Consider the following 16,522-nt stretch of genomic DNA (forward strand, 5'->3'; position numbering starts at 1 on the left):
ATCATCACACCTCCAATTTCCAGCTTCATAATCATTACTCAGCCTGACACTCTTTTCATCTCCAAAACACTCTTGACATACTATTCCTTCAGAATAACTCCCACTCCATTTCCCCTCCCATCCACACCATAATAGAACAATTTGAATCCTCCTCCAATCCACCTGGCCTTACTCCCCTTCCATTGTCTCTTACACGCACAATATATCAACCTTCCTTCTCTCCATCATATCTGCTAACTCTCTCCCCTTACCAGTCATACTGCCAACATTCAAAGTTCCTACCCTCAGTTCCACTCTCTTTACCTTCCTCCTCTCCTCCTGCTTCCAGACACGTCTCCCCCCTCTTCTTCTCCTTCTTATTCTTCTTCTTCGGCTTATTCACACTTTTACTATTAACTGGAAATCTTGAAACTGACAACAAAAACTACAGAGCAAGTTGTTGAAAAACTCGTGACAAATTTCATTAGATTTGGGGTCCCTGATGAAGTTGTAAATGACAATTGTCTGCAGTTTACCAGCAAGGCATGGAAAGTTTTCCAAAAGTTTATAAAAAATGATTGTCAACATATAACCAACTCCCACAACCCCCGAGAAAACTAACATATTGAAAGAGCCATTCAAATCGCAAAATGAATCCTTCAACAGGACAATCCACTGCTGAGAATGATGTGCTATAGGGGTACACCAGCAACATCTACAAGGGTTGTCTTAGCAAAGTTAATAATTGGGAAGAAAATCTGAAATTAAATTAAATAAAAAAAAATCTCACTCTCAAATGGCCAAACAAATCACAAATTAAACAACGAGACGCAGCTTCTAAAGAACAAGCATATTATTTTAACGTCACAGAGTAAAAGAGCTTCCTGCCTTATTGCTTGGAGAAAAAGAAAATGTGGCAGGGCTCAGCTTCGGTCGTTAGTAAGAGCAATATCCCGAGATCATTTCAAATAAACTTGCCAGAGGGGGGTAGAAATGAAGGAATCGGCAGCACATTCAGCAATGGCCAAATGAAATGTGGATTGTTGAAAATGATACCCGGTACAACTCAGAGTAGGCACTAGAGGAGAAACCATCTTCTGCCTTGGAACAGGAGAGCCAGGAGGCTACAATGAACATTGAACAGAGTGTGTTAAAAGGATGGAATATTACAAGATATGGCAGAGTGATTAAATGAAATAAGAGAATATGTTTCATTTAGCACATCAACTGTTTATGTAAACACTCCTGTAACTATTAAGTTTATAATTCGATTATAATTTAATGTGTTGAAGGGATGACTAAAAGGGTGCAGTGTCAAGGTATTGAAATGATTGATATGTGAGTTAATCAACCAGCATCCACCGGCAGAGGGCAAGCAGAAAGAGGCCAATATAAAAAGGACGTAAAATGTGTGTAAAGTGTGTTCCATTGAATAAATATTGCAGATTTTTATGTAAATTGTCTGCCTCAGCTTCATTGTTGATATTCTTCAGTTATTTATCAGGACACATAGGCTGAAATCAAGAATGTCCCTGTCACCTGGCCACCCTAGTAAATTATAGTAACAGTGAAATAGTGAATCATTTTAATTTTCTGGTAATGGAGCTGTGAGCTTGGTTTTGTGTAAGGTAAATAGTACTGACTACATGTTTATTTGCTCTGTGCACAATGACTTACATGCTACAGAGTACTTCATTTATATCTAGATAACCCTTTGTTCTCTTTTCTTGTAGTTTATACTTTTATGATTTGTAAGATCATTTAATCATCTGTTACAACTTGTGTGCACTGAGCTGGACCTGCTGATACCGGATTGGTGTCCCTAATGCGTGCAAGTAGCCAGAGTCAGCAAATTCCTACCCCACTCATGGAGTCTTCTAGTTATTCATTAACTTGTATTGGGAATCTGTTTGCTGTCAATAGCCTATATCAGAGGTGAAAAAGACAAAAATATACAAAATGTACAAGTTGATGTAACCACTGTCAAGGTAAAAGTTGTCTCTTTCAAGATAGACAAGTTTACAAAATCAAATTCAAAGAGAGTTTTTTAAATTTTACAACTGTGTACAGCACAATCTGATTTCTCAACAAAAACTAAACTGTCTAGACAAATCTGCTTGAAGAATAAGTGTGCCACATTTCAAAAAAACATGGTCCAGGGAGTTTCTGAGTTAATTCATAGATTTAGACAGATGGACAGGCAGATGGACAGATATACATGTGTACTGCAATAGGTGATTCACACATTATATGGAAATACACCAAATAAAGATAGTTTATTAAGCCATATGTACTCTTCAGCCTCTCTGGGAGATATAGACAATAAAGTTCCACTATTAAAAATTACTTAACTAAATTACCTTCAGCTATATTGAATCTTAAGTAAAATGTTGTTGCTATAGATCCTGAACTATGATTTACAGGTTTTGTCATTCCAGCCTGGACCAGAATTCACTAATATGGAAAAAGTAAAATGTGTGTAGAAAATAGATTTAACTGTCAGAGGGCAGAGACATCTATCTTTATTTCAGCTCATAAGATGACTACAAGCTTGTTTTGAACATTAATATAGCAGCAAATAAAGAAGTAATAAAAAATAATCTTTATCTCTCTTCCCTTTATCCATGCTTACTGATATATTGCTGCAAAATATTTCCAAACATTTATACACAGGGCAAAACACATCTTTGTGATTTGTTGCCCCTTGAGCTGATTTCAGATGATAAAGTAGTAGCATTGCTTTTTCTACTTTTGTTTAATAATCTATCTTGTGTATCTAGTGCAGTAAGTTTTCCTAAGTCAATCATGACATTTATAATAAGTTGAGAAGTATGTGTCTGTTAACTTAATTTTTTGCCTCAGGAATTCAGGTAAAATGCAGTTAACCAGTAATAGTCATTTCTATTTGTCTTAGTACTATTAGTCTTAGGAATAGCAATTAGACATTGTGCATTTCATCAAGTTATTTTGAAAATTATCATTACATGGAACAGTTAATAGAATTTAATTAGATACGACTTTCCTTATAAATATGTTAAGATTCATTTTATTTTTCTTGAGAGGGTCATCTAATTAAGAGATTTATTTTATATCACACGTCTATCTGGACGTGGAATAATAATGAAAGTAGAACTAGTTTAGTGGCTTATGTAACCTTTTCAAAAATATCATGAACAAATTGTTTCAAATTACAACTTACAAAAGCCCCTCAACCATTAAGGGAAATTATTCTTTTTATAAATTATTGCTTTTTTTAGTTTTATTCACAGTGCAATACATATTTTTCCATACATATATCTTCACTCTGAAATTAGTGTGGACAAAGGCTTCTAAAGCTGTACAGGAATCAGTCCAGTCATCTTGGCTGTATTCTGCCAGCCTAGGAGCAAACATGAAGATACTGGTTTAGTCCCCCCACCCAACTGTGCTGTGATTGACAGTCCCCGTGTAACTTTTTCATTCATCAATATCTCCAATTCTCCCGTTCTCAATCACCAAGACCTCATTTATAGCATGTCACAGCTAAAGATTGGGAGCAGCTGTCTTGTTTGATAAACAGCATAACAATAAAAATGTTGGAGAAGAATGAACTGAAAAAGCTGTATTACTTTTTGATCCAACACTAGCTCTGTAGAAAAATTAAAGGTGATGCAACCTAGGTGCTGAAGAAGCAAATTGTCCTTAAGCAGACCTGGACATATGATTCGGTTCCCATTTCCATTTTGCTCAAGCAGAAAATTTTCTTTTCCCTCTCTAATGTTTTTCCAGGGGAGGGATGATGATGTTTTACCAGGGATTTATTCCCTAAAACTGGATACTTCATAAAAATGGTCCATCAGCTAACTGCACCTATTTAGTCTAATTCATGATCACAAGTGCCAAGGCCTATTCCGCAGTATCGGTCACAAGGCAGCAACCAGCTATGATTCACACTCATATGGAGCCAAAGTACATCTGATAGTCAACATATCAGGCCCATCTTTATGATTTAAGAGGAAACCTGAAAACCTGGAATAACACCCACACAAACTTAAGTAGAATGCGTCACCATAGACCAGTGCTTCTCAATTATTTTCTGTCATGCCCCCCCCCAGGAAGAAGAAAACATCTCGTGCCCCCCGCGCGACTATAAATAGTATCATTTATACTGTATGTATACTTTATACTGTGTGCAAAGCGCACATGCTCAGTGCAAACAAAACCCCTACACCACCGAGCGAATGCTCCCTGCGCACACTCTGCCAATGAGAGCGCCACTGCCCCTTAATGTAGTTGAGTGGTATTGCACTTTATTCTAGAACAGTAAAAAAAAATCAAAATAGAAAAATAAAAAAGCATGTTCCCCGAGGTCAAGAGAAGCACTGCCATAGACTGTGACCAGGTCCAGGCTTTAAAACCATTCTCTTGAAGGTGTGTTATAACAATATTAATCATGGCACCACCATAGTCCTGTGATATACTGGGTCTGGGGCATTTGGATTTTAACTGAATAAATATTGAGCACAGTTGAGATTTTAGGTGAGGTGTAGGTAGCGTGGCTCCGGAGTCGAATGTGGGAATGGGAGATTTCACATTCATGTATGCATGTGCACGATTGACCTGTTTTCTCGTTAGAGCCGGAGTCATGATTGCCATACCTGCGTCCCACAGCAGCTTAAAAGGAAGTGAAAGCATGAGAGCAGGAAGAGTAATAAAAAATGAAAGACAAAGAAAAAGGGAGAGGTTTGAGGCTGAAAGACAAAAACAAAGTAAAAGTTAAGGAACAAGGCAGTAAGTGAGAGACAAGCGCAGTAGAACAAAGCCCCAAGGAGGAGCTTATGGCCGATGCTCTAAGAGTCTGCAGAGGGTCCTTCCGGCTGAGCATCTTTGGGTAGCTGGAGTGACCCATTGCTCAAGAGGGCTACTGCCTAAGGACAAGGAGTGAAGTTGGTGGAGTGAGGCTCAGCATGGCACGCGGCCGGGAGCCTGTGATGGCAACGGGGAACTGAACCTGGATTTTAAAGGTTGGCTGTGTCTGTTGGGAGGACGTCTCCTCTGCCTGCAGGATCCTATCTGGGGTTATCAGAGAATATGTCAGAGCGGAGGCCCATGGCCAAAGTTTTAATGGGTGTCAGATTGCTGGCTTGCTTTTAACCTCATTTTTAATAGAATAAATTATTTATTGATTTAACATACTTCAGTTCACCTGTTTTTATCTTGGGTTATTTATTATAATGAACACCTGTACCGCACTTTTTTGATGGACACTTTGATTGTTTGTAAATAAAAGCACTTTGCACTTGATTCACCACCTATTGAGTGTGTGTTGCCTCATTTGCCCGGCTCCTCAGTTTCACTATCAACGTTTCTGGGTTCAAGCGATCAAAGACCGTAGCGTCACTCTAGACCATCACAAGTTCATATTATCTAAACTAGAATACAGTCCACTCACCAACCTTTTTTGAGGTCTACAGACCCTGTATTTCTCAACAGATTGCTTGCTTCACTGCTAGGACAGGAAGTTAGACAGTATTCCCTTATTCAGTGCAACAAGAATATCTGGACTTACCTAAAGAGACACAATAAAGAACACATTAAAGATTATGTAAAGAGATGTATTTTTCTTTAGTTCCCTTTTTTTTATGCCCCTGATGAAAGCGTAGAGTCTTGAAATGTAATGGCCTGATGGACAACGTTGGGAATATTCATTGAAAGAAGTTTAAACCCTGGATACTATGGCTATATTGACAATCTGCACTTTGTTATCTACAGCATGTAATTAAGGATTGTTAGTCTGACCTGCCTATATTTTGATAAATGTCCAACATGTTGGAAGCCTTTGTGCTCAAGTGATAACATTGGATTATTTTGAAGTAGAGGTTGGGTATTTGTGAGTCTGTAGAATGTAATGCAAACAGAAAATGTTTGATAAATGACCCGGCTGTACTTTAGTGTGTATTTTTCTACAGTTGAAGCTGATTGGGTATAATTTGATGTTTTTTCATTAATTGGACTTACCTAAATGCAGGATATGGAAAATAAACCAGCATAAATTGAAATTAGTAGTAGTGCAATGAAAAATAAAACACTCCTAAATAAAGGACAGCCGTCACAGCCTACACCTGGGTTCTAATTCAACACAGTGAATGGCACTTGTAAGTATGCTCTTCATTAGTTACTGGAGTTGATAACCTTTGTATGGCTCCCAAAGTGGTTTCTCGACTTTTTAATTCTAAAAAATATTTTGTAAAAAATGTTAATTTGACTTTGATGGAATTTGTCTTTTAGAGAAACAAGAATCCCAGATTGAAGTCTTGACTAAACCTGATGACATTTATTATCTGTAAGTTCATTGTCATTCAGTCAGACTCATAACATGCATAATGCAATGCAATCCAATTTGCTATCCATGGACCTTTTTTTTCTGAATTAAAGCACCGTGCTAAATACTTCAAACAAAGCAAACAGTTCAATAAGCACATTTGATAGCAAGACATACAAATGTAACATGTACTGCACAATGCTTTATTTTAAAACACAGACTTCTTTGCTGTGGAGAATATAAATATACTGTTTTATATTTTAACAGGCTTCTTTTATTTTGTGTTTCTTAAAACTGAAACTGCTTGCTGTGGAAAATAAAAAGAATAATGGTGAGTATAATAAACTCTCTGTCATACAAATCTTCCTTGTTTATCTGAGTTGTGTACGTTTCAAACAATAACTTTCAAAAAGCAGGAAAGGCGTCAGCTTCTTAGAATCCTTCTCTGTAGTTGAGAGAGTTAAAGGTGGGCAATTGAGATGGAACTGGAATATTCTTTAGGGATTCTTTCACATATTAAACTTGACAAACTCCTGGTCTGAATAAGGATTTGAGTGACTTTTACTTGTTTACATTTCATGGTGAATCACTAATTGCAGTTACACCTAGTCGAAGTGAGGCTGTCAGACTCCTGAAAACTGCATAAAAAGCTGCATAAAAAATTCACTGTCATTGTTAATTATGTTTTTTAAAGGAAAATGGCCTGTTGAGTAGCATAAGACAGGCATTTCATTTATTCTATTGGAATTGTCTAGAAATTGGAGGAATGAACAAAATGAAAATCTGAGAAATAGCTGACGAAAATGAGAAGTAGCAATGATCCAAACATACATGCTGTAATATTTTTACTATTTCTAAAACTTTAAAAAAGTTGATTTTGAAGCTTTGGATGCCATCCATTTTCAGCATTGTTACAATTGCTTTCATTCTTAAATTGCATAAATACTGATTACAGGCTCAGGGCATTTCATATTATATATATATTTATATACAGTATATATAGTAAAAGGCACTATATCCGCGCCCGATCCGACACAGGCTGACGTGGAGGCACTTGTAAAAACAACAAATAAACTTTTATTCTTCTTCACCTGTGGGGCAAGTCTTCCCCGTGTCCCCCAGACAGTACACAGTCCTGTCACACAAGCACAACAAAGTCACCACAACTCTCTTCACCACCACTCCCCCTGGCAAGCGTTGCCCTACTCCTCCCGACTCAGGCTCCCGGAGTGGTGGCTGCTGGCCCCTTTTATAGTTCACCTGGAAGTGCTCCAGGTGCTTGATTGCCAAGTTCTGGCTGCACTACCGGGTGTGGCAGAAGTGCTGCATATGGGTTCAGCTCGTCTTCTGGCAGCACTTCCTGTTGTGGCGGAAGTGCTGCCGACCACTGATCTGGAGCAGTCCATGCACCACTTGGTGGTGGCAACGTCCCCCCACAGGGTTGCGTGTCCCAGCTCCATGGCCCCCATGCAACCCAGGAAGGCTGCCTTCTCATGTTCCAGGAAAATACTGCCCCTCTCCTGGTCCTTCCCTTTCTCTCAGTGTCCCAGTGGGGCAATGTCCCTGGACATCTGTCACAATATATATTGTGGAAAGCTCGGACCCAACACACACAGGCAGACACAGAATATCTTAAACATGCAAGTTTTATTTGCAACCCCTTTTTACAAGTCCAACCCCCAGTGCAGTAATCACCCAAACACACAGTCCTTTCAACTCCCTCCTTCTTCTTATCCTATTGCCTCCAACTCCTCCCAGGCAAGCTCTGTCCACTTCCACCCGACTCCGGCTACTGGAATTGAGTGAGATGACCTCTTTTATATCTTCCCCAGATGTGCTCCACGTGCTCGATGACGAACTTCCGGCAGCACTCCCCAGTGTGGCAGAAGTGCTGCTCTTGCACCCGGAAGCACTCCGGTTGCACACCATCCCTGGTCTGGCAGCACTTCTTGGTGTGGTGGAGGCACTGCTTTCCAGGGCACCACAAGTATCCAGGTGCCCCCAGCGCTGACCATGGGCCCCAACCAGGTTGAGCTTCCAAACTCTGCTCCTGTGGCCCCCACACAAACCAGGGCAGCTGCCCTCTCGTCGCCCAGAGAAGGTATTGCTCCTCTCCCAGACCCTCCAGGTATCCCTGACCATCTGCTCCTTTTATAACACCTCCAGGTGTTCACTGACCTACTTCCGGCAACACTTCAGGGTGTGGCAGAAAACCCGGTCAAGAGGACTCAGCAGCTGTTGCAGCACCCCCTGGCAGCACCCCTGGATCCCAAAATGGCTGTAGATAATTCCAACTCCCATAAAGTCCTGCCGAGTCACCATTGCAACCCATGGGGGCTGTCATCTAGCATCCCAGGGTACTGTTCTGCCCACGCTTGCTCCCCCAGGCCTCTCCATGAAGAGGCGTCCCGGCCAGACAAGGACGTCTATGACAGTATATATATATTATGGAAGAATATGCCTTGATAAGTTAAAAAGGTTTGGGACAGCTACCTGTATACTTGAATAAGGCTGCAAAAAAGTAGGCAATTAGATACAAGGCTCTTGACAGATTTGAGTCCAAAACAGAATTCAGCAACAGAACGAAGATGGGGAGTTTTAAGGTCGGTCGGGGAAGTGATGTCATCGGGACCGGAACTGGAAATAATGTTACCAGGCCCAGAACTAGAAGTGATGTCATCGGATCCAGAACCGGAAGTGACATCATCGAGTCCGCAGGTGACATCATTGAATCTGGAACCGGAAATGGTGTCATCAGATCCAGGCAGAATTTCCCTTGTTTGGTCTGCAGAGAAAATATTATTGCACTCTGCCACCCACTGACCTGGCGTGGAATTACCTTCTTTTGAGCCCTTTAGCTGCCTCTCAAGTGCATGTGTATGACAATGTATATTGTCACTAGAATAATGAAGAGACATTGGGAATGTTTGGGGCAGCCACCCTTATAATATTTCCCGGCTGCAAAATCTGTCAAAAGACAAAGACATGTTCACACAACTGAGTCCAAAACAGAGCTGAGTATCATCTTTAAGAGAAGTGATACCATCAGGACCAGAACCAGAAGTGACGTTATTGGCTACCCCAAAACAGGGCGGGATTTCCAGAGAACGGACTGTAAGGAATAAAGAGAGAGAATTAGTGCACTTCACCACCCCTTGGTCCTCTGTAGAACTACATTTATTCAGGCCCTTTGGTTGTCCCCTAAACACACATGTGTGACTATACAGTGATCCCTTGCTGTATCGCGCTTTGACTTTCGCGGTTTTGCTCTATCGCGGATTTTATATGTAAGCATATGTAAATGTATATTGTGGATTTTTCGCTGATTCATGGATTTCTGCGGACAATGGGTCTTTTAATTTATGGTACATGCTTCCTCAGTTTGTTTGCCCAGTTGATTTCATACAAGGGACGCTATTGGCGGATGGCTTAAAAGCTACCCAATCAGAGCACGTATTACATATTAACTAAAACTCCTCAATGCTATAAGATATGCCTCCTGCGCGGTGCTCGATTGTTTGCTTGTCTCTGACTCTATCTCACCCTCTCTGACATTCTCTGCGCCTGACGGAGGGGGTGTGAGCAGAGGTGCTGTTTGCACAGAAGCTGTTTGCCTAGTGGATACAGACGCTCCTCTAAGAAATGCCGCTTTATCGAGGTGCGTCCAAAAGCACACTTATTGATTTTTTGATTGTTTGCTTTAATCTCGCTCTCTCTCTCTCTGACGTTCTCTGCGCTTGACGGAGGAGATGTCAGCAGAGGGGCTTTTGCACAGAGGCTGTTTGCTTAGAAGATAGGGACGCTCCTGTAAAAAATGCTGAAAGGCTACCTTCGCATTGATCCCTCCATTGCCGCTGCTTTATCGCGGTGCTTGCATACTTAAAAGCGCAACAGCCCTATTGATTTTTCATTGTTTACTTTACTCTCTCTCTGACATTCTCCGCTCCTTACGCGCACTTTGAAGAGGAAGATATGTTTGCATTCTTTTAATTGTGAGAAAGAACTGTCATCTCTGTCTTGTCATGGAGCACAGTTTAAACTTTTGACTAAAGGGTGTTATTTCATGTCTAGAGGGCTCTAATAATGTTAAAAAAACGTATTTAGAAGGTCGTAAACAGGTTTTCTATGCTCTAACTGCGAAAATATTAGATTTATAAATAAAGAATCCTACTTCGTGGAAATTCATTTATCTGTCTGGAGCGGATCAACCGCTATAAACGAGGGTTTACTGTATAACTGTGCGGAGAATATTTATAAACAGTGTGGGAGAGTTTCTAAGGGCTTAAAATATATAAAAATAATCATACAAACATATGGTTTCTACTTCGCGGATTTTCACCTATTGCGGGGGGGTCTGGAACACAACCCCCGCGATCGAGGAGGGATTACTGTGTATATATTGTCACGCTTGGGTCACAGATTTGCGCAGAGACACAGAAGGTCGTAGAAAAAAAGAAGGATTTTTATTCAGACACCGCAAACACATGAGCTTAAACATGCTCCATGACAAGTCAGATATAACAGTTCCGCTAGGAGCAGAGAGAGATAAAAGCAAACAATCAATTCCAAAACTGACAGGCGCTGCGCAAGGCTTGTCTTACACGTTATAGTGCAAGGATAAGGAGCAATGTATAGTCAGTGTTTCAGGGTTTGTGGTTTTCCCAGGGGCGTCTGTCTCTATTTGGGGTGCGATCAGCCCTCCAGCTCACACCCTCCCCCTCAGCTTTATTCACATTCCTGTGAATCAAGCGACTCTCTGTACTAGGTTCATTTAGTCGTGATAACACGTCTGCGTTGACGTGTTCAGAACCTGGTCGGTGCTTTACTGTGAAACTGTAAGGTTGTAAACCCAGAAACCATCTCATTAGACGAGTTTGTATCTTTCTGTCGGTACAACCACTGAAGTGGAGCATGATCAGTTACCAAAGTGAAGTTTCGTCCCCACAAGTAATAGCGAAGCGCTTCCACAGCCCACCTAATTGCCAAGCATTCTTTCTCAATTGTAGAATAATTGCGTTCCCTAGGAAGTAATTTCCTACTCAAATATGTGATTGGATGTTCTTCTCCATCAAAAATTTGTGACAGGACTGCGTCCACACCAAATGCACTTGCGTCTGTTTGCAAGATAAAATCTTTTGTGAAATCCGGGTACCTTAGAACCGGGTAAGAAGACAATGCTTTTTTTAAATCGTTGAAAGAACGTTCGCAATTTTCTGTCCACAAGATAGGTCGGTTTTTTCTGCTTCTAGTAAGTTCTGTAAGAGGAGCAGCTGTATGTGCAAAATTTGGAATGAATTTTCTGTAGTAACCAGCGAGTCCCAGAAAGGCGCGTACTTGTTTCTGTGTCCCAGAAACAGGCGTCCCATCTACGACTGGATTTCCCGGGGTCCTACCTGACCCCATTAGATTTTCAGGTCCTGCAGCTTGTCGATCGAAGCGACGAGAATGTCCTGGACGTTCGTTCACAGGTTGCGAAGCAGCACGAAATCCACCGCTCTTTCTCCAAGCGGATTGTGAACCCTCTAATCGTCTGGACATAATCGTTAATGATTTAATATCATGGCGTAGAAATTCATCTCGAAGAACTTCCGGTATGCCGGCCAGTAATATATTCACGACAACTGTTTCCATCACGTCTCCTGCAAACCAACAGTGCACTTTATGTATCAAATCTTGAATTTGCGCACGGATTGGGTCATCCATGTTTAGTTTCCAGTCTTTAAGTGCATATGTTTTAGAGTTCTGAAATAAGTCTTCGGCGGCATCCATCTGTGCAACCACTCCTGGTACCACTTGTCACGCTTGGGTCACAGATTTGCACAGAGACACAGAAGGTCGTAGAAAAAAAGAAGGATTTTTATTCAGACACCGCAAACACATGAGCTTAAACGTGCTCCATGACAAGTCAGTTATAACAGTTCCGCTAGGAGCAGAGAGAGATAAAAGCAAACAATCAATTCCAAAACTGACAGGCGCTGCAAGGCTTATAAGCAAGGCTTATAAGTCGGTGGAGTACAGTGTTTCAGGGTTTGTGGTTTTCGAGGCTTGTCTTACGCGTTATAGTGCAAGGATAAGAAGCAATGTGTAGTCAGTGTTGCAGGGTTTGTGGTTTTCCCAGGGGTGTCTGTCTCTATTTGGGGTGCGATCAGCCCTCCAGCTCACAATATATATAGTGGTAGATAGGGGGTGCTCTCGCTCCCTTGAACCCCTGTCCACGACTCCAGACACCAGGTAAAAGTCCAAATCCTCCCTGCAGCTCCCTCTTGTGGCCCCCATGGCATCCAGCAGGGCTGTGCATTAAAACTCCATTTTCCATGATGCCCTGCTGGTCTTCTGGGGACCTCCATGCTGCAAGGAGGGCTCCACCTGGCGGCTTGGGGGTATTGGTCGGGATATGACGCCACTTTCAGCCGCCATATTAAACTTTCCAATGGTCTTTGTTACCTATGGGCCCATCTTTAAGAAATTTGGTACCCAACACTAACTGAATCCTACTTATGTACATATATACGTCTATAGCCTGCAGCTCGGTCGCCATGTGAGGCGGCGTTGGTTCCCCCATCCCCACGCCTCCCACATTGTTGGCTGCCTGCCTATATAAGGCCGTCCGTCACTCCAGTCTCTTCATTCCCTTCCTTGCTTCGCCACGGTATTCACGTCTCCCTGCTGATACCTGCAGCCTTTTTATTTAATCCACAGCTTCTCCGCTGTTTTATTGTTCGTTTATTATGATTATAGTTATTGTATAGGTATTTTAGACTTAGTTTACATTGTTCAGGTACCCATTTCCTTTATCGTTCCAACCGTACCCCCATTAACATGTCTATTGAGGTGATCACCATCGATCAAAGAACTGTCACTTACCGAGTGGTTTCCATGCCCGGAGATGGCGCCTGCCTTTTCCATTCTTTGTGTTACATATTGCACGGCCATATCAGGCTCACTCTTGATATCCGGAGGAACATTCTGTCTTATGTATTGAATAACTTGGACAGGTTCAAGGTGTGGACTGATGACGGTACAGGAGATAATTATACTACACAGGAGCACTATAAGAGTGAAATGCTTAAGCCCTTCACCTATGCATCTGCATGTGAGTTGATGGCTGCCACTGAATTGTTCGGTTGTCGCTTTCAAGTGTACCGAAATGGCCAAATATTTTACACCTTTGGACAACTGCCAATGCCTCTTAAACATCTTAGATTCACAGGTGACGATATGAGTAGTGGACACTTATGACTGTTTAAACTCTCAAAAGCTGGATGCGAAGTTATCGATGAAACCGGTTGTATACTTACAACGCTTGACAGATGCCGAATGTCACTTCACAACACAACAAGTCCTGCAAATACTAACGTAATTGAAACAAACCATGAAACTCAAACCGATTATAACAGCAGTAATCCAAGATGTGAGATTTGAGACAAGATTACTTTTCACATGGCCAACTGTACGTTGCATGCTCAAGAGTAAGCTCAGCGCACAGCTTGGTCATATTACAACCGGAGGGCGAACTGACAACGTGGTATACAAAGAGATCCTTAACAAATAATTATTGGTATATTTTCCCTCAAGTTTAAAAAGGTTTACTTTTCTTCTTAATAAAAATTTTAAGGCAGTATTTTGCCGCTGCGAAACGTGGGCATTTTGCTCATATATACAAAGTATATATGTAATCCAAATACCTCTGACTTACTCATCACAAAATCTCTTGAACCATAAGGACTTGGGACTTGAAATTTGGAATGTAGGTTGCCCTTGGCCTATAGGTGCTCACTAAGAAACGGTTTTAAAAATTTCATGGTCCAAGCACAAAATTTCTTATAGTTTTTTAGACCCGTTTGTATGTCTGTCCACTTTTCATGAGAGAACTACTTAACAGATTTAGATCAGGTTTTTTTCTATAATTTGCTTGAACATTCCGTTGATTTTGTGACTTTCTCAATCTCGCTAAGTATCGTAGTTCACTTGTGGTACCGATTTATTAGCATGAATCCGATAGAGACTCATCAGGCTGTGGGGAGGGGGGCAGGGCCCTCCTCACTCATGCATCCGCCTCAGGGCGTAACCTTAACTCTGCTTAGTTAGTGAACGAGAAAACTACTTAGCAGATTTAGATTTTTTTTTTCAATAATTTGATTGAATATTCCAGTTGATTTTGCAACTTCTCTCATTGCGCTAAGAATCATAGTTCGCTTGCAGGAGCAATATATTCTGCATAATCTGAGACAGAGGCTGCAGGCCAAGAGGAGGGGGAAGAGTGACATCAGGAGTAGAGAGATGGGTAGGCCCTCCTCACCGTCCTGTTTCACTAATACGTTATACTCACCGACCACTTAATTAGTTACACCTTGCAAGTACCGGGTTGGACCTCCTTTTGCCTTTAGAACTGCCATAATTATTTGTGGAGTAGATTCAAGTAGGTGCTGCATTATTCAGGGATTTTGGACGATATTGACATGGTCGCATCATGCAGTAGCTGCAGACTGATCAGCAGCACATCCATTATTCAAATCTCTTGCTGTATTGGATTGGGCTACAGGGGTCTTAAAATTATTTTTAAATATGTGTTTTTCATTTTTCAAAGAAATATTTCTGCTCCTAGAGTTGTTGATCAATTCATTTTAATTTTTTTAAATAACTCATCCACAGCTCATCATCCACACACTGTGATCCCCAATTTTACTCATTTGCAGTGAAGTGCTAGAAGTAATGGAAGTTGGCCGTTAACACAGTGTTTGTGGCAGCAAGACAGTTGAATTTGGCTGGTCATAATGAAAAGCAATTTGTCATGTTTTCATAGTTTTGATTCAATGGCCATCGACAGCATTATAGACTATATTTCTAGTGAAGCATACGAAGGGGATGATTTTGCACAATCAGTAAACTTGGACACAAATTCTGAATGTGTGAAAAGACTGTTGTGCAACTTTCAAATATGACATTCAGTGATCTTCTGGGCACAATACACTTTATTCAGATACAGAGGATCCCTTACAGAATTTCAATCTGTTCCTACCTAATGGCTAGTTATGTGAAATTGTGACTGAGCCCAACATAAGTACCTAGCAAATCCTCTGGCAGCACACACTAAAACCCATCCCGGGGTGTACATGTGGTCTAATGTCACTTGCATTGTACAGAATTCAACAACAGTAACATTTATTTATATAGCACATTTTCATACAAACAGTAGCTCAAAGTGCTTTACATAATAAAGAATAGAAAAATAAGACACAATAAGAAAACAAAATAAGTCAACATTAATTAACATAGAATAAGAGTAAGGTCCAATGGCCAGGGGGGACAGAAAAAACAAAAAAAAACTCCAGATGGCTGGAGAAAAAAATAAAATCTGTAGCGATTCTAGACCATTAGACTGCCCAGTCCCCTCTGGGCATTCTACCTAACATAAATGAAACAGTCCTCTTTGGATTTAGGATTCTCACGGAAGGACTTGATGATGATGGTAACACAGACTTCTGCCTTTTAATCCATCCATCATTGTTGGAACATCATGAAGCTTTGAGTAGGTGGATGTGGCGCAGGCCACCACCACAAAGAAACCGGAAAAAGAAACAGAAGAGAGAGTAGGGGTCAGTACAGATTTTAGAGCCACCATGAATAGTTATTATGAAGAACTGAACATAATGAAGAATTGAACATAATAATTCAAAACCCCATAGTTGAAATCTGCTGGTTAAAAAAAAACCTTCAGCTTAAACGCCTTATGGACAGTGAATCATGACTGAAAAATGTCTCAATTTACTTCTCAGGTGTCTGCATTTTGTTATATGTCACTTTGCAAAGTAGTGAGAAATTGTTTTTAAAAATAAAATGGTTCTTTGAGGCACTGATAGAGAGGTTCACTTCACACTACATATCTCAGCAAAATGTTGTTTTTCACAAACTACTTATAGCAGACATCAAACAATTTCTGACTTGGCTACATTGCTTGCGAACAACAGGTAAAGTTTAATGTAGCCTACAAACTGTTAGAAATGTAAACTTGCTGATGTGTTTACCTTCTTTTTAATTGTTTACCTTATATTGAGAAATGAATATGGTGCCAGAAGGATATTTTAAATTTTTTTTGTCCATCTCTCTCTTTCTCTCTCTCCCACTCACTTTCAAAACTGTGCAGCTACCAGAGAGCACTCCCACTGCCCAAACCCAATACAGACAGATGCAGGACACAAGTTTAACAAACACGCTTTTATTTTTTTCCTTTTTTCTCATGGG

This window comes from Polypterus senegalus, chromosome 17 (genome assembly GCF_016835505.1).
Source record: "Polypterus senegalus isolate Bchr_013 chromosome 17, ASM1683550v1, whole genome shotgun sequence".
NCBI classification, from domain to species: Eukaryota; Metazoa; Chordata; class Cladistia; order Polypteriformes; family Polypteridae; genus Polypterus; species Polypterus senegalus.